Raw genomic sequence first — 14,213 nt, forward strand, 5'->3', positions numbered from 1 at the left:
AGTTCTGTGTTTTACATGTGTATGTGCTATCTTTATTTGATAGGCTATGGTTGCTCTGCAGACCATAACTTTGAATTTCCTGAATTAATTTAATTTAAAAATCTAACACTTATGCACATCATTTGTAGTTGTGTATATTTCATTTCCTTACCTTAAAACAGAAAACTGTATTGAATTTCACAGCATGTATGTTCATTATAAAGTATGGTATGAGATTCAAGTAAGTGTTTGAGTCTTTTCATAGGTATACAGAATTCTACATATAATTGTAATTAATGTGTGTGGTGTTATCTGAATAACTGCATTTAGGGCTCATTTCTGCTAAGTGCAGAGCACCTTCAGCTGCCACTAACTTCACCCAGATGAAGGTGTTTAGCAGTTCACAGGAGCACTTAGCATCTTCCAGATTTGAGCTGTTGCTGTGTACTTCAGCCCTCATCTGCATACACACATTGTAGTTAACATGAGGCAGTGCCTTCCCCATGCCCCCGATTGTGGATGCACTGATATTGGCATAAATGTGCTTTTAATAGGTATAGCTTGTTCCATTGGGGAAGGGGAATAAACTATACAGCTATAGGGCACCTTTGTACCAATATAGCTGTGTTCACAATAGGGGTCATACTGATATAACTGTAATGCTAAAACATCACATCCCTAGTTGACATATTACCACAAAATCTGTGACTGGACCACGCCTTAGTCACTAAGGGCTTGTTTACATGCAGCATTATACCAGTTTAACTTAAGGTGTGATTTTAAACCTTTTCAGTTAAGCCAGTTCAAAACGCTGTGTGGACACTCTTATTTTGGTTTAAACCCAGGGTTATTTCGGTTTAACTTAATTAAAAACAGATTTAAGCTAAATTGAAATAAACTACTCTTAAATCAAAATAAGACTTGGTCTACACTTAAAAGTTAGGTTGACATAGCCGTGTTAGTCAGAGATGTGAAAAAAACAACACCCTGACCTACATAGCTATCCTGACCTAATCCCCAGTGTACCCAGTTGTGTCGATGGAAATGTGCTTCTGTCGACATAGCTAACTTTGCTTAGGAGGATGGTCTTCATACGCCAACAGAAACACACCTTCTGTCAGGTAGGCTGCATCTACACCTCTACCCCGATATAACACAGCCCGATATAACGCGGGCTCATATATAGTGCTGTAACCCCGGGGCTCTGGCAGCGGGGCTCGGGTGGCGCTTTAAAGGGCCCGGGGCTCTGGCTGCTGCGGGGAGCCCCAGGCCCTATAAATCACCGCTGGAGCCCTGCTGCCACTACCCCGGGGCTCTGGCAGTGGGGTTCTGGCAGCGCTTTAAAGGGCTCAGAGCTCTGGCCACTGTGGGGAGCCCCGGGCTTTTTAAATCACCACTGGAGCCCTGCCACCGCTACCCCAATATAACGGGGTTTCATCTATAACGGGATTTTTGGCTCCCGAGGACCGCGTTATATTGGGGTAGAGGTGTACTCTACAGTTTTATGCCAGCATGACATAGTTGCCTTAGGCCAGGTCTCCACTACACTCTTAGTTTGGTATAACTGCGTTGCTCAGGGGTGTGAGAAATCCACACCCCGGAGCAACGTAGTTATACCAACCTTAGCCCCCCCCCCCCCCCCGTAGACAGCGCTTTGTTGACGGGAGAGCTACATAGCTACTACCTCTCTCTGCCCTTAGAATATCAATATAGGGGATTGCACTGGCCTAACTAAACTGATTTAGCTAAACCATTGCACTAAGGAAAATAGATATGTGCATACACAGTACTGTTTTTATTCATTTTATAGATTTATTTCTTAACAGCTTCCTCTTAACTTGGCAAAACTCTAATTCTTTCAGGACTACATAGATGCCAAGTTTGAATTTTTAATATGAAACTGTTCTTTAGTTTACAAGTGCCAAAAAGTATCTCAGCAATATTTTCTGGGATTGTAAAACATTTTCTCTGTGCTTGGGTGATTAAAATAGCTGAATAGATTTTCTTCAAGTTATAAAATGAAAACGCATATCAGGGCAAAACATGTCTTTTTTCAGAAAGTTATATGCTTAAAACAGAGACTTACAATGGAAATTCTGTCGTGACTGTAACGATAGTGTGACCAGTATGATTCTATAATAGATATTTTCAGGCTTATCCTTTGAACATACTGAGGTATCTCACAGAGACTGAGCAGAGCTTTGGGTACTCTTTTGGTACCTCTGCTTTCTTATAATGAACTCTCCTCTTCTCGAAAGAAGAGAGTAAGAAAAAAATGTGCCTCATTTTGCTAGTCAGGTATCTTCTTTAAGGTCAGTTTAGAGAATTGGAGACAACTGCTGAAATGGTTTCTTCCCTAAAAGTAACTCTCCTTTTTGTGTTTTGTTCTTTTTTTAAAGACTCTATTTAAAATATTTCCCTTTTTTGCTTAAGATTCTTCTTTGAATGTCTTCAAAGAATTAAACATTCTTTTTGTGACATCAGCATAGCCATTGCAGATGGGATGTAATCAGTTTTCTGCATAACTGAGTCATCTTCACTGCTGCTCTTATGATCTCCAGCAGTTTCTCAAGCTGAGTCGAAAGGCTGGAAGCCTGCATATTGTTCTGCTGGAACCCTACTCATATGGGTAGTCACACTGACTTTAATGGGACTGCCTGTCACAGTAAGAGCTGCAGAATCAGTCCCCTAATGTATAAGTATGGTCATCTCTTGCTGATTATTCTGTTACTTCACATATTGAAACTTCATTAGTTGCTACTAGAGGCAGCCAGTTTCATCTACTTGAGTCAGCTTTTGGCATTTTCAAATTTCCACATCACAGACTGCTCTCTATCGACATGCTTGTTCTACTGTTATCTCTTATTGCTTAGAATATCTATTTGCTTGTATTGTGGGAGCAGACAAAAGAAAGTGGACAACAGGCTTGCCCACTATGTCAAATTTCTGCTCATCCCATCTTGAGTTGAACTTCTTCCATGCATTTTGATCTCTTTCCCCCAGCCCTGGCTATCTGGAATATATGGAATCCATGACTCCTTACTGCTGTGTTAAGCTAATCCATGACAATGAGTAATGCTATTTTTGTACAGGAGGTGCATAGTGTATAATGATTCAAATAAGTATCCAATATAAAGCTTTGAGAACAAATATTTGAATATAAATATTTTCTTTATAAATTAATTTCTTATATTATACACTTTAAAAATGCTACAGACTAAGTAATTTTCCTGCATCTGAATAATTTCTTTAGAGTGGATTTAGGTCTTTCATAGATTTAGGACATTTGTAAATTGAAAAAGCTCATTGTGGCCATGCTTTCACAAGTTTCTTGTGGTACGGATACCTATTTAGATGTAAATGGTACACAGAATGGTACACAGAAAAGCTGCCAAGTTTTCCTCCTAGGTCTTGGCAGGGAAACACTAGCTGGTGCTGTAAGCTCTGTTCTGCATGTGTGGAAAAGACATCTGATTTAAAAATAAATTCACAGTTAAGACGAGGGCTTTCCAAGTTTCCCAGGATATCCATTGGGAGTAACTTCTAATAAGAATATATGCTCCCTTGACGAATCCCTTTGAAAAAGCTCGTGTTGTGAGCAGAAACCTTAAATATCGCACAACATATTAAAATGCTGTATAGTACAGCAAATTGTTTTCTCATTCTAGAAACTGACTAGGAATGATATCAGTGTGTGATGCAAATCTATAAAATTATTTTCTATATGCTGATTCTTCCAAAGAGAATTTTCATGGAAAAAAGTAGTTTTTAAATTTAACTGCCACATGATAGTATATATTATTGTATAAGTTTAAAACAATAGCCTGCTTTTGCAGCTTTTTGCTCTGATTTTATCAATGTATCCTAGCCCCTGTCCTGCTCATACAGCTTGTTTTCCTTATTGAATCTCTTTGACTAGAAGAGTATAATGGAATATGCTGTTTCCTTTGAGTAATGCACTGCCACTTGCCAGCAGGGGGATGGTTTGCATCATTTCTGCAGTATACATAGCCTGCAGATCACCAGGCTGACATATTTCTGTCTCCAGCTTATAAAATGCAGTGTGATTCCTTTGTACCTCAGGGAAACTATCATAAATTGATTATCTTTTAGCTCGTAGTTTTGATCCCTTTTCTGTATAAGAAGCAAAGTGATTTAAAAACAAATTATATATGTTAAGGGCAGGATTAAATGCTTCAATATAATACATTTTAGAATAGTTATTTTAAAATTTGCTAACAGATGAAGTATAACATAAATATATGTAATGTACATATCTTCAGAAGACTTAATGCAATCCAGCAGTCTGCTTCCTCCCAATTTCATCTTCCACCAGTTGCAGAAGCAGCAAACAATTTCCTTGTACTTGTTGAACTTCACTCCTTGGGCTTAGTAACAATCATTAATACAGTAAATTAGGATTTCTAACATGCTTACACCTTTCTTTGTGAAAGGGCAGAAGGTTGGGCAGAAGTTTCAGTACATTTCCTGGCCTCAATGTGTATGGCCTAGCTGTTGCAACTTGTCAAGTGAATAAGACTGCACAGTAGGTAGTGATATTATCTTATAAAAAATCAGTTAATCTCTGATATTGTTGCCATAAGTAACAAAAAGAAGCAAACTGCCAGCAGAAAGTGCATTTTAGGGGAAAGCAGTGGCACAAATCACAGTTGAGCCTCCAGGATGGACATGGAGTTTCTAGTGCAGCCCTTGAAAGGAAGCAAGGTACTCTACTCTGACTTCCTGTGTTCTGTTGTGATTAAATATATCCATCTTTCCAAACCATCTTGTTATGGTCTGAGGCTTCACAGTTAAACAGGAGATTCAGGGAATATTGCTTCAGTGTCCTACAAAGGCTACCTCCCTTTAAAGCTAGGACATATACTTTAAAAATATAGCATGCGTATAGGATGTTGCCAGGTCTGATCAACAAGATTCCAGTCCGTAAGGCTATATCCACACTTAAAACACAGTGCTGCGCCCCTGTAGCACTTCCATGTAGACACTCACTACAGCAGTGGCGCCCGCCGGGGCATTTATGTGCACCCGCCTAATGCCCACCAGGGGAGAGAAGCCGCGGCCCCGCGCCTAACGGGGACAGAGAACTCCGGGGCTGCAGGCTGCGGGCCCTGGTGTTCTCAGTCCCAGGCAAGCGCGGGGCCCGCCTAGTGCCCAGCAGGGGAGAGAAGCCGGGGCCCCGCGCCTGCTGGGGACAGAGTACTCCGGGGCTGCAGGCGCCGGTGTTCTCTGTCCTCATGGCTTCTCTCCGGCTTCTTTCTGGATTCATATATTATGTAATATTAAATATGATGTTTTTCGTATTATTTAATGTACAAATACAAAATAAGCCTTGAAAAATTGTTGGCGCCCGCCACACTCTTCTGAAAACATGAATGTTCTACTGGCCACAAAGAGGTTGGGGGCCGCGAAAAGGTTGGGGAGCACTGCACTACAGCGACGGAGGGGTTATTCTGTTGCTGTAGTTAATCCACCTCCCCAAGAGGCAGTAGCAAGGTTGATGCAAAAATTCTTGCATGATCTAGCACTATCTACCCCAGAGCTTAGATCATCTTCACTATGTTGCTCAGGTGTGTGGATTTTGCATACTCCTGGGCAATGTAGCTGGCTTGACCTAACTTTTTAGTGTAGATCTGGCCTAAATCTGGAGAAGAACTAAGTAGAATAGCCTTGTGCTCAATTTACATTTTGGACGCCAGAACAGTTCTCCCTCGTGTCTGACTTTTTCTGCGATACCCCATGAAGCCTGAGGACTCAGAAGTGTGTCATGTTCAGTCATTGAAGATATGTCTACACTGCAGTGTGAGCCTATGCTTGAGCCTGGGCTCAAGCCTAACTCCCCTTGTGTCTACACTGCAATTGCGCCAATCCAGGGTCCCAGGGCCCTGCAGGGCTGGAGCATCCGAGCTCGAGTTAATCCAAGAGTCAGGATTCAAGCCCTATTGCTTTGCAGAAGAGATGCAGGCCCGCTTGCCTGAGGTCCCGCGAGTCACTTGGGAGTATTCCACAATTCCCTGGGACAACTTCCTTAGTTCTCACTATCTCAACAATCTTCAGTCCACTCTAATGAAAACAGAAGCCATTCCCCCTCCTCTTGGCAAATGGCAGCAGCTCAGATCAGCGTTAACCCATTCTCTTCTGATCAAAGATCTGCAAGCACACTATCAGACAGCCTCCTGGATTTGCAACGGAGAGCAAATTGATCAAGCCTTTTGCAAAGCGAGCTGCTTCTTGGCAAGGTACAGGACAGGCAGTAAAGTTTTCCCACAGTGCACCACGGTCTTAGGCTAGAGTGGCCACATTTTGGGGTTGGGGGTGAGCGCTAGGGATTCTGGGATAAGATTAGTTTGGCTTGGTCTGCTCATTGCAGTGTGGACACTAGAGCCCTAAGTTCAAGCAAGGATTAGAAGAGTCTTAACATAGGGTTAAAATACAATGTAGATGCTCAAGTCCAGGGTTCTCTAACACAGGTCAGCTGACTAAAGTCCTACTAACCCTGGACTTATACTGCAGTGTAGACATATCCTGAGAGTTAAATGATTTCAGAGATTCCCACCACCCACTTCTAACACATGCCAGACTTACAGTCTGCCCAAACAGTTCTCAGATAATTCACTGCTGACCTAAGGGGCATCAGAGTCACCGTCATCAAGTTCCTGTCCCAGAAGACTTCAGTTCCTCTAGCTGGTTGGCTGAGAACAATAGAAAATGGTCTCTGATTTAAAATAAATAAAGGAGCACAGGGAGTAGATTATGCCCTATTTCTCTTGAAGCATGTCAGGTCAAAACTGTGTATTTTGGGTTACATTAATGTGCTCATTGCATCCTCCAGTTACACAAAGACAAGGTAGTTCATGAATATGTGTGAAATAAGAATTCTGAGTTTGACTTAACCAAGAAGGTAATGACTGTTTCTGTCCGATATCAACAATCATAGAAACTAAGTCAAACAAATAGGCTTCAGTCATTAATCATCCAAAGTGTTTTATGGTGTGTACATATTGTACTGCCTTTCAAGTGATTCAACAGATAGTTATTTGTTTAGCTTACTTACAGTATAAAAGGCACGTTGGCTTCTAAAGACACCATTTCCAGATGGATTAATTAAGAAGCATATGAAGCCAAGAAAAAAGACACCCTTTTCCCTCCCCATTCCAAAAGATCATCACAGCATACTCCCTAAGGTAACGGCTAGTGATGTTGCAGAAGATATCTGAATATGTTCCATGGATGTTTGAGGCACTACACAGTGGATTAGTAGGTATTGGCTTATTTACTTTGAGACACAAAGATAATAGGTAAAATCTGATGAAATGGTGAGGAATAAAAAATAATCAGATAGTGGAATAAGTATTACAGAAATTTCTTTTCTAAAAATTCCTATCCTAGTCAGGATCAACCCTTCCATCAAACAAGAAACAAAAAAGAATAGAAGTTTGGGTCTCTTTTATTCTTAGCAAAGTTTGGTTGTGTCAGGTTGCCCTTTTTTCCCTTTGCCCTTTCTCTTCCCCCCCACCTCCTACAAGCTGTTTTCTCCTGTGATGGTTTTCTCATATTTTTCTTTACACGTATCTGGGAAATCACTTTGATCTGGAAAAGAGGCAACAAGGGGGAGCTCTCATTATGTCTTCTCACAGACACATGTTCCACCTGGTGGAAGAATGAGTCCATGCAGGTGTGAAAATTTGCAGAAAATCTTTACAGGTAAAGCTTAAACTGTCACAGAAAAATCTCTTTACTTGCCATGTATTGTTGTCAATTTGAGTTTAAGGCATCCTAGAATTTGCACTTCCTAGCCTAATTAACACTAAGAGTGTATCAGAGGAGACATGTTTGATCGCTTATGAAAGATCACATGCTCCATCTGACAGGTGAGACATGTTAAAGGTATTGCTCCAACCATATTTGCGTTTTTTATTGCTGTCATTCTTTACCTAATTGCTGGGAAGTTTACAGCTGGCATTGAAATCACTTACAGAATGGATGGAAAGCTTTTCAGGCTTAGCAGGCTGAAAGCCAAGAGTAAGAGTAACAACATCTATTGTGGAACTTCAGTATGCTGATGACAACACAATCTTTGCCCACTCTGAGAGAGATCTTCAAACTATCTTGAATGTGTTTGCTGATGCCTACGCATGTCTTGGTCTCACTCTTAATATCAAGAAGCCTAAAGTGCTCTATCAGCCCTCTCCAAATGAGGTATTACATGCCCCATCTATCAAAATCAATGGAGTGGCACTGGAGAATGTCGATCATTTCCTCTACCTTGGAAGTCATCTTTCATCCAAGGCAGATATTCATGCAGAAATTCAACATCGTCTGAGCTGTGCCAGTGTAGCTTTTTTTCATTTATGGCACAGGGTCTTTGAAGATTACGACATTCGAACAGACACCAAGCTTCTTGTTTATCAAGCCGTTATTCTCCCAACACTGTTGTATTGGTCTGAAACTTGGACAACCTATAGACACCACTTGAAAGCCCTTGAGAGGCACCATCAACGTTGCCTTTGTAAGATTCTGAAGATCAAATGGGAAGACAGGTGCACCAATATTAGTGTTCTGGAAGAGGCAAAGTCCACCAGTATCGAGGCAGTGATCATCCATCAGCAATTCCGCTGGACTGGTCATGGATGCCAGACCATCGCCTCCCAAAACGGGTCCTGTTCTCTCAGCTGAAAGACGGGAACCGTAATGTGGGTGGACAACGGAAGCGTTATAAGGACTTGCTGAAGGACAACCTAAAAAAATGTAATATTGACATTAATACCTGGGAGACCCTTGCCCAGCATCGCTTAAAATGGAGTGAAGTCCTACATGATGGTCCCCTGCATTTTGAACTTGCTCTCCGACAAGCCAAAGAGGACAAGAGGTACAGGAGGAAGGAGAGACTGTTCTCCAGTCATGGTCAACAGCTTCCTGCTGAGCCTGAAAACATCTGCCCTCATTGTAATAGAACTTGTGGTTCAAGGATTGGCCTTATTAGCCACCTGAGGACCCATAACTCCCATGGAAGATGATCATACTCGGTAATGAGTGATCGCCCATCATTGCTAAAAGAATCATATATGTACATAGTATGAGTGCAAAAGACATTTTGGGTCAGCTAGTCTCGTTTTTGGCATTATATGTAGCCTATTTCCCTTACTACTATTGTTCCTTCTAGTAGTGTTTTAGGGCTTGTCTACACTTAAAGCACTGCAGTGATGCAGCTGCACCGCTGTAGCACTTCAGTGAAGACACTACCCATACCAACAGGAGGGCTTTTCCTGTCAGCGCCAGTAATCCACCTCCCCAAGAGGCAGTAGCTAGGGCGATGGGAGAATTCACTTGTCTACATAGTGCTGTCTACACTAGAGATTAGGTCAGTTTAACTGGGTCGTTCAGGAGTGTGGATTTTTCACACCCTTGAGCAATTTAGTTATATTAACCTAATTTCCTAGTGTAGACCAGGCCTTAGAGAATATTTTTCTTAAGTCAGGAATCTTAAATGTATCTGACCTGCTTGACTTGTTCAGATCCAACAGAATGGAAGCTTTATGTTATGAAGTCAAACTTCTGTATGTGATCGGATTTAACATTGTTTTTGTCTGAAACAGTTATGGAAGGTCTGAACTCCCCACAGTCATCTAAGCAGGGTGTTAAGTCTGAAATCTAATATGGACCAGATCTTCAAATAATTTAGTTGTGAAGTCGCACACATGAAATGGATGCCTTATTTCTGTATGTAATTACTAAATTAAGCATGCAAAGTGTGTAATTGCGTGCACAAAAGGCCAGATAAGCGAAGGGCAGAAATAGCGGTGGTGGAATCAGTTTTTCCCACTAAGCAATGTTAAATGCAACAGTAACAGTATCTAAGGGCTCATTTGTATTTGAATACAGTTTTGAACAGCAGTTTGCTGACATAATGCTGACTGATTTGCTAACCAGTAAAAAAAAACATGTTCAGCATCATGTCATCTAACTCAGGGCTTGTCCATACAGAGACATAGTATGTGGCACATGAATGTAAATCTATCACGCACTAGCTTGCTGCATGCTAAATCGCCGTGAGGACCCTGCTGTGACATACCGTGCAGCAAGCTAATGCCTTGTAGAGTCATGCTCTGGTTTGCCATGCGCTACGTTTCCATGTGGACATGCCCGCAGTGGCTCAAAATCATGTTCATACTTTAGAAGTTTGCAGTATAGATGAATCCTAATGGTTGTGTTGCTACATAAGGGCCACGTTTTATCTCCTTCTGATGTCAGTGGGAGAACTACTGTTGATCTAGGTGATATACTGGGCCTAACATTGTAGTCCAAGCCCACAGTCCATAATTTAAAAATGTAATTTGGCCTTCTCCACAGAATGTTTGAAACATCTCAACTCTCTGGCCTTTCACTCTGTCTTCTGATCTCTCTGTTGAATATTTATATTAACTATCGACTCAAATTTGAGGCAGCTCATTAATATGTATTTTTACATGAATAGTTTTTGAAAGACTGATTATGTTTGCATCCGGCTACTTCCCCTCCGGAACACAAGTTGATTGAAGTTTGGTTATAAAAGAATTGTGGATTTTTTAATTATGTTATGCTATTAATTAAGCTTTAATTTTTAAATCTGCAATTCCAAAATTAATAAATATTAAGACAGCAAAAATGCTCTATAAACATTAAGATTAACTATTTCTGGACGATCTGTGAAATTTTCTGACATGTAATGCCTTAAGTATATGGATTCTTTCAAATTAATCTTAATTCTAAAACTGTGTGTGGGGAAATAAAGAGATTCTGAAGAAAACTTAAAAGATCATTTATGTAAATTTTGCTGAACCATAAAAACCACCCTTACATTGTTTGCCTTTTATACAGAAACAAGAAATGCAATTAGTACATTTTTGTATAGAAACTTGTATTCATTTACTCTGACAACTATATCTGAACAGTAGGATTATTTCATTGTACTCCATTAAAAGTCATGAGTAAACTAATTTTTCTATCAAGTTAATTAATAGCTTTTAGGTAGGCATGAAATGTCAAGAAGGGGAAAGACGTAACTAAGGTCAGAATCGTTTAGAAAATGAGAGAGTAGAGCTATAAACCCGAATGTTTACAGCTGCAAGTCTGCCATCTAGTGTTGAGTAATTTTTGAACCAGTCTAAAATGTGTTCAGAGCACAGTTATGAATTATCATCATTAAGATGATGTCATGCTTCTGCACTAACTGTAGATTAGTATGCAGATGATATATCAAAAACCAGCCAAAAGCTTGGTTGGGAGAGTAATGCTCCCAGCAGTGACGCAAGAGCATGAGTGACAACCTCAGGGCAGACTGTTAGAAACCAGGGTACAAATCCCTAATTGGTTGTGAGTTCTAAACTTAGATTTTGTCCACCAACTGCACCAAATGCAAACTCCTCAGGCACTATAACAGCCTTCACACAGAGTCAAAGACAGCCCCTTGGGTACTCGGGTGAGTGTTGCCACCCACATGAGCTTATCTCTTTGATAGATGGTCCCTTACACCAAGAATCACACCAATATTCAGGTTATTCCTGATCCCAAAGGACAGTCACTTACCCCAGGTCAATTGCACTTTAGGTCTCACACCAAAGCCACTGCTTGTAGCCAATCCAGTAAACTATATGAAGACTTATTAATAGAGAGTTATTTACAAGGTTAAAGCAAGCAGACAGACAAACAAATGAGTTAGGCCATGTCTACTCTACTAAATTATGTTGACCTAACTTACATTGCATACAGTCACCATAGTTATTAAAGTGTTCGTGTGTGCACATTTGGCTCCTTGTGTCGGTGGTGCACGTTCTCACCAGGAGCGCTTGTATCGATTCGTATTGTCAGTGTGGAGGATTGGGGGATTGTTCCTGGAGGCTAGTAACAGTCGATGTAAGCAATGCAGTGTCCACTAGGGTTGCCAGCTGTCTAATCGCAGAAACCCAAACATTCTTGTCCTGTCCCTTCCCTGAGGACCTGCTCCCTCCATCCCCCCTCCCTCTGTCGCTCACTCTCTCCCACCCTCACTCACTCGCTCATTTTCACAGGGCTGTGGTGGGGGGTGGGAATGCGGGCTTTGGGCTGGGGGGTGGGGCTGAGGGGTTCGGAGTGAGGGAAGGGACTCTGGGCTGAGCCTGGAGCTGGGGTTGGGGTCCAGGAGGGGGTGTGGGCTCTGGGAGGGAGTTTGGGTGAGGGAGGAGACTGGGGCAGGGGGTTGGGATGTGGGAGGGGGTGAGGGGTGCAGGCTCTGTGCGCTGCCCCTGCCTGCAGGCACCACCCACGCAGCTTTCATTGGCCGTGGTTCCCAGCCAGTGGGAGCTGCGAAGTCGGCACACGGGGCAGGGGCAGCGCGCAGAGACCCCCTGGCTGCCCCTGCACCTAGGAGCTGGACATGCTGGTTGCTTCTGGGAACTGCGCAGAACCAGGGCAGGTAGGGAGCCTACTTTTAGCGGCCTATTAAAATCTCCCGTATTGGTTTCAGGAGCTACCGGGAGATCGATGCCAATCTGGGAAGGTTGGCAACCCTAGTGTCCACACTGACACTCTGTCGACCTAATTATGTCGACTGTGACTTTATGCTGCTCAAGGAGATGGTGTTACTAAATCAGCATAGAGAGGCACTTACGTTGGTGGGAGCCAAATTTAAGGGAAGACGCTTCCACAGTTCGGTCATCTAACCATATAGTGTAGACCAGGCTTTAGTCTTGGGTTTCAAAAGGTAATATAGGCTTCTATAAATCAGCAAACTCTATTTGGCCTTTAGGGTTAACACAGGCTTAGCAGCTGAGGATATCTTGCTTCTGCCTAAGAAAACCTTGGCCCCCTCCTCCACGTCCCTTCCCCCCCGAGAGTCCAAGCAACATAGAGATACCTATGTTTTGGTTGAGGTTTTTATCCCCCTCCTGCCATGTGCTCTGAGCTGCAAACTCAGCTGATGGGAGGAATCCATTTGCATGACTCATCTTCATGGAGTAGAAAGCAGAACAACACTAAGAGTCTTGAGTCCTTTTGTTGATGATTCCTCAATGCAGATGTCTGGATTTCCCAGTTGTAAGATTCACCCATAGCTAAGGCCCTACCAAATTCACGGCCATGAAAAATACATCATGGACCGTGAAATCTGGTCTCCCCCTGTGAAATCCGGCCTTTTGTGTGCTTTTACCTTATACTATACAGATTTCACGGGGGAGACTAGTATTTCTCAAATTGGGGATCCTGACCCAAAAGAGAATTGCAGAGGGGGGATCACAAGGTTATTTTAGGGGGGCCGCGGTATTGCCACCCTTACTTCTGCACTGCCTAAAGATCTGGGCAGCTGGAGAGCAGCGGCTGGTGGCCGGGAACCCAGCTCTGAAGGCGGCACCCCACCAGCAGCAGCACAGAAGTAAGGGTGGCAATACCATACCATGCCATTCTCGCTTCTGCTGGCGGTGGCTCTGCGTTTAGAACTGGGCTGCTGGCCAGCAGCTGCTGCTCTCCAGCTGCCCAGCTCTGAAGGCAGTGCCGCCACCCACAGCAGTGCAGAAGTAAGGGTAGCAGTACTGCAAACCCCCCCCCAACAATAACCTTGTGACCTCTCCTCCCCACCACACACAACTCCTTTTTGGGTCAGGACCCCTATGATTACAACACTGAAATTTCACATTTAAATAGCTGAAATAATGAAATGTATTATTTTTAAAATCCTATGACCATGAAATTGACCAAAATGGATCATGAATTTGGTAGGGCCCTACCCCAAGACTGCCTGTTATAGATGGGTCTCCTCTTCTACAGAAATGTAACAATTTCTGTAGAAGAGCAGCTCTTCACGCTAATTAATGGCCCTCTTCTGTATTGGACATTACAGTCACAGGGGGTCACAATACAACCACTCAAACATAATATTACACTATGGAACACCAATATTACAAGTAAGATTACTGCATGCAGCAACTCACAAGCATTCAATAGAGACTAAACACTTTCTGATAATTCTAATACTTATTTTATCAATGTTAACCCACAAGTGAGCCAGACAGAGTCCTGCCATGTATCTGTCACTGTCCAGCTAAGACATGTGGACCCTGGCATGATCTGGTGCCTGTTCTGCCAGTGTCACTGGGATAATCAAGGCAAAATGTTCAAAGGGATAACTCCTGTCCTCTAAGCTTGGATAGAAGCGTTTGGTACAGGAGTAGAGCTCGATGAATAACTGATTATCAGTTCAGCCAGCA

The 14,213-nt window shown here is 42.5% G+C and overlaps 1 protein-coding gene across 8 annotated transcripts in view; it reads left to right on the plus strand.

Annotated features, from left to right (window-relative positions):
• Positions 1-14,213, plus strand: part of CAMSAP2 (calmodulin regulated spectrin associated protein family member 2) — a 177,499-nt gene that overhangs the window by 115,985 nt on the left and 47,301 nt on the right. The gene's annotated exons all lie outside the window — the stretch shown is intronic.

The sequence above is a fragment of the Trachemys scripta genome, chromosome 8 (genome assembly GCF_013100865.1).
Source record: "Trachemys scripta elegans isolate TJP31775 chromosome 8, CAS_Tse_1.0, whole genome shotgun sequence".
NCBI lineage: Eukaryota > Metazoa > Chordata > Testudines > Emydidae > Trachemys > Trachemys scripta.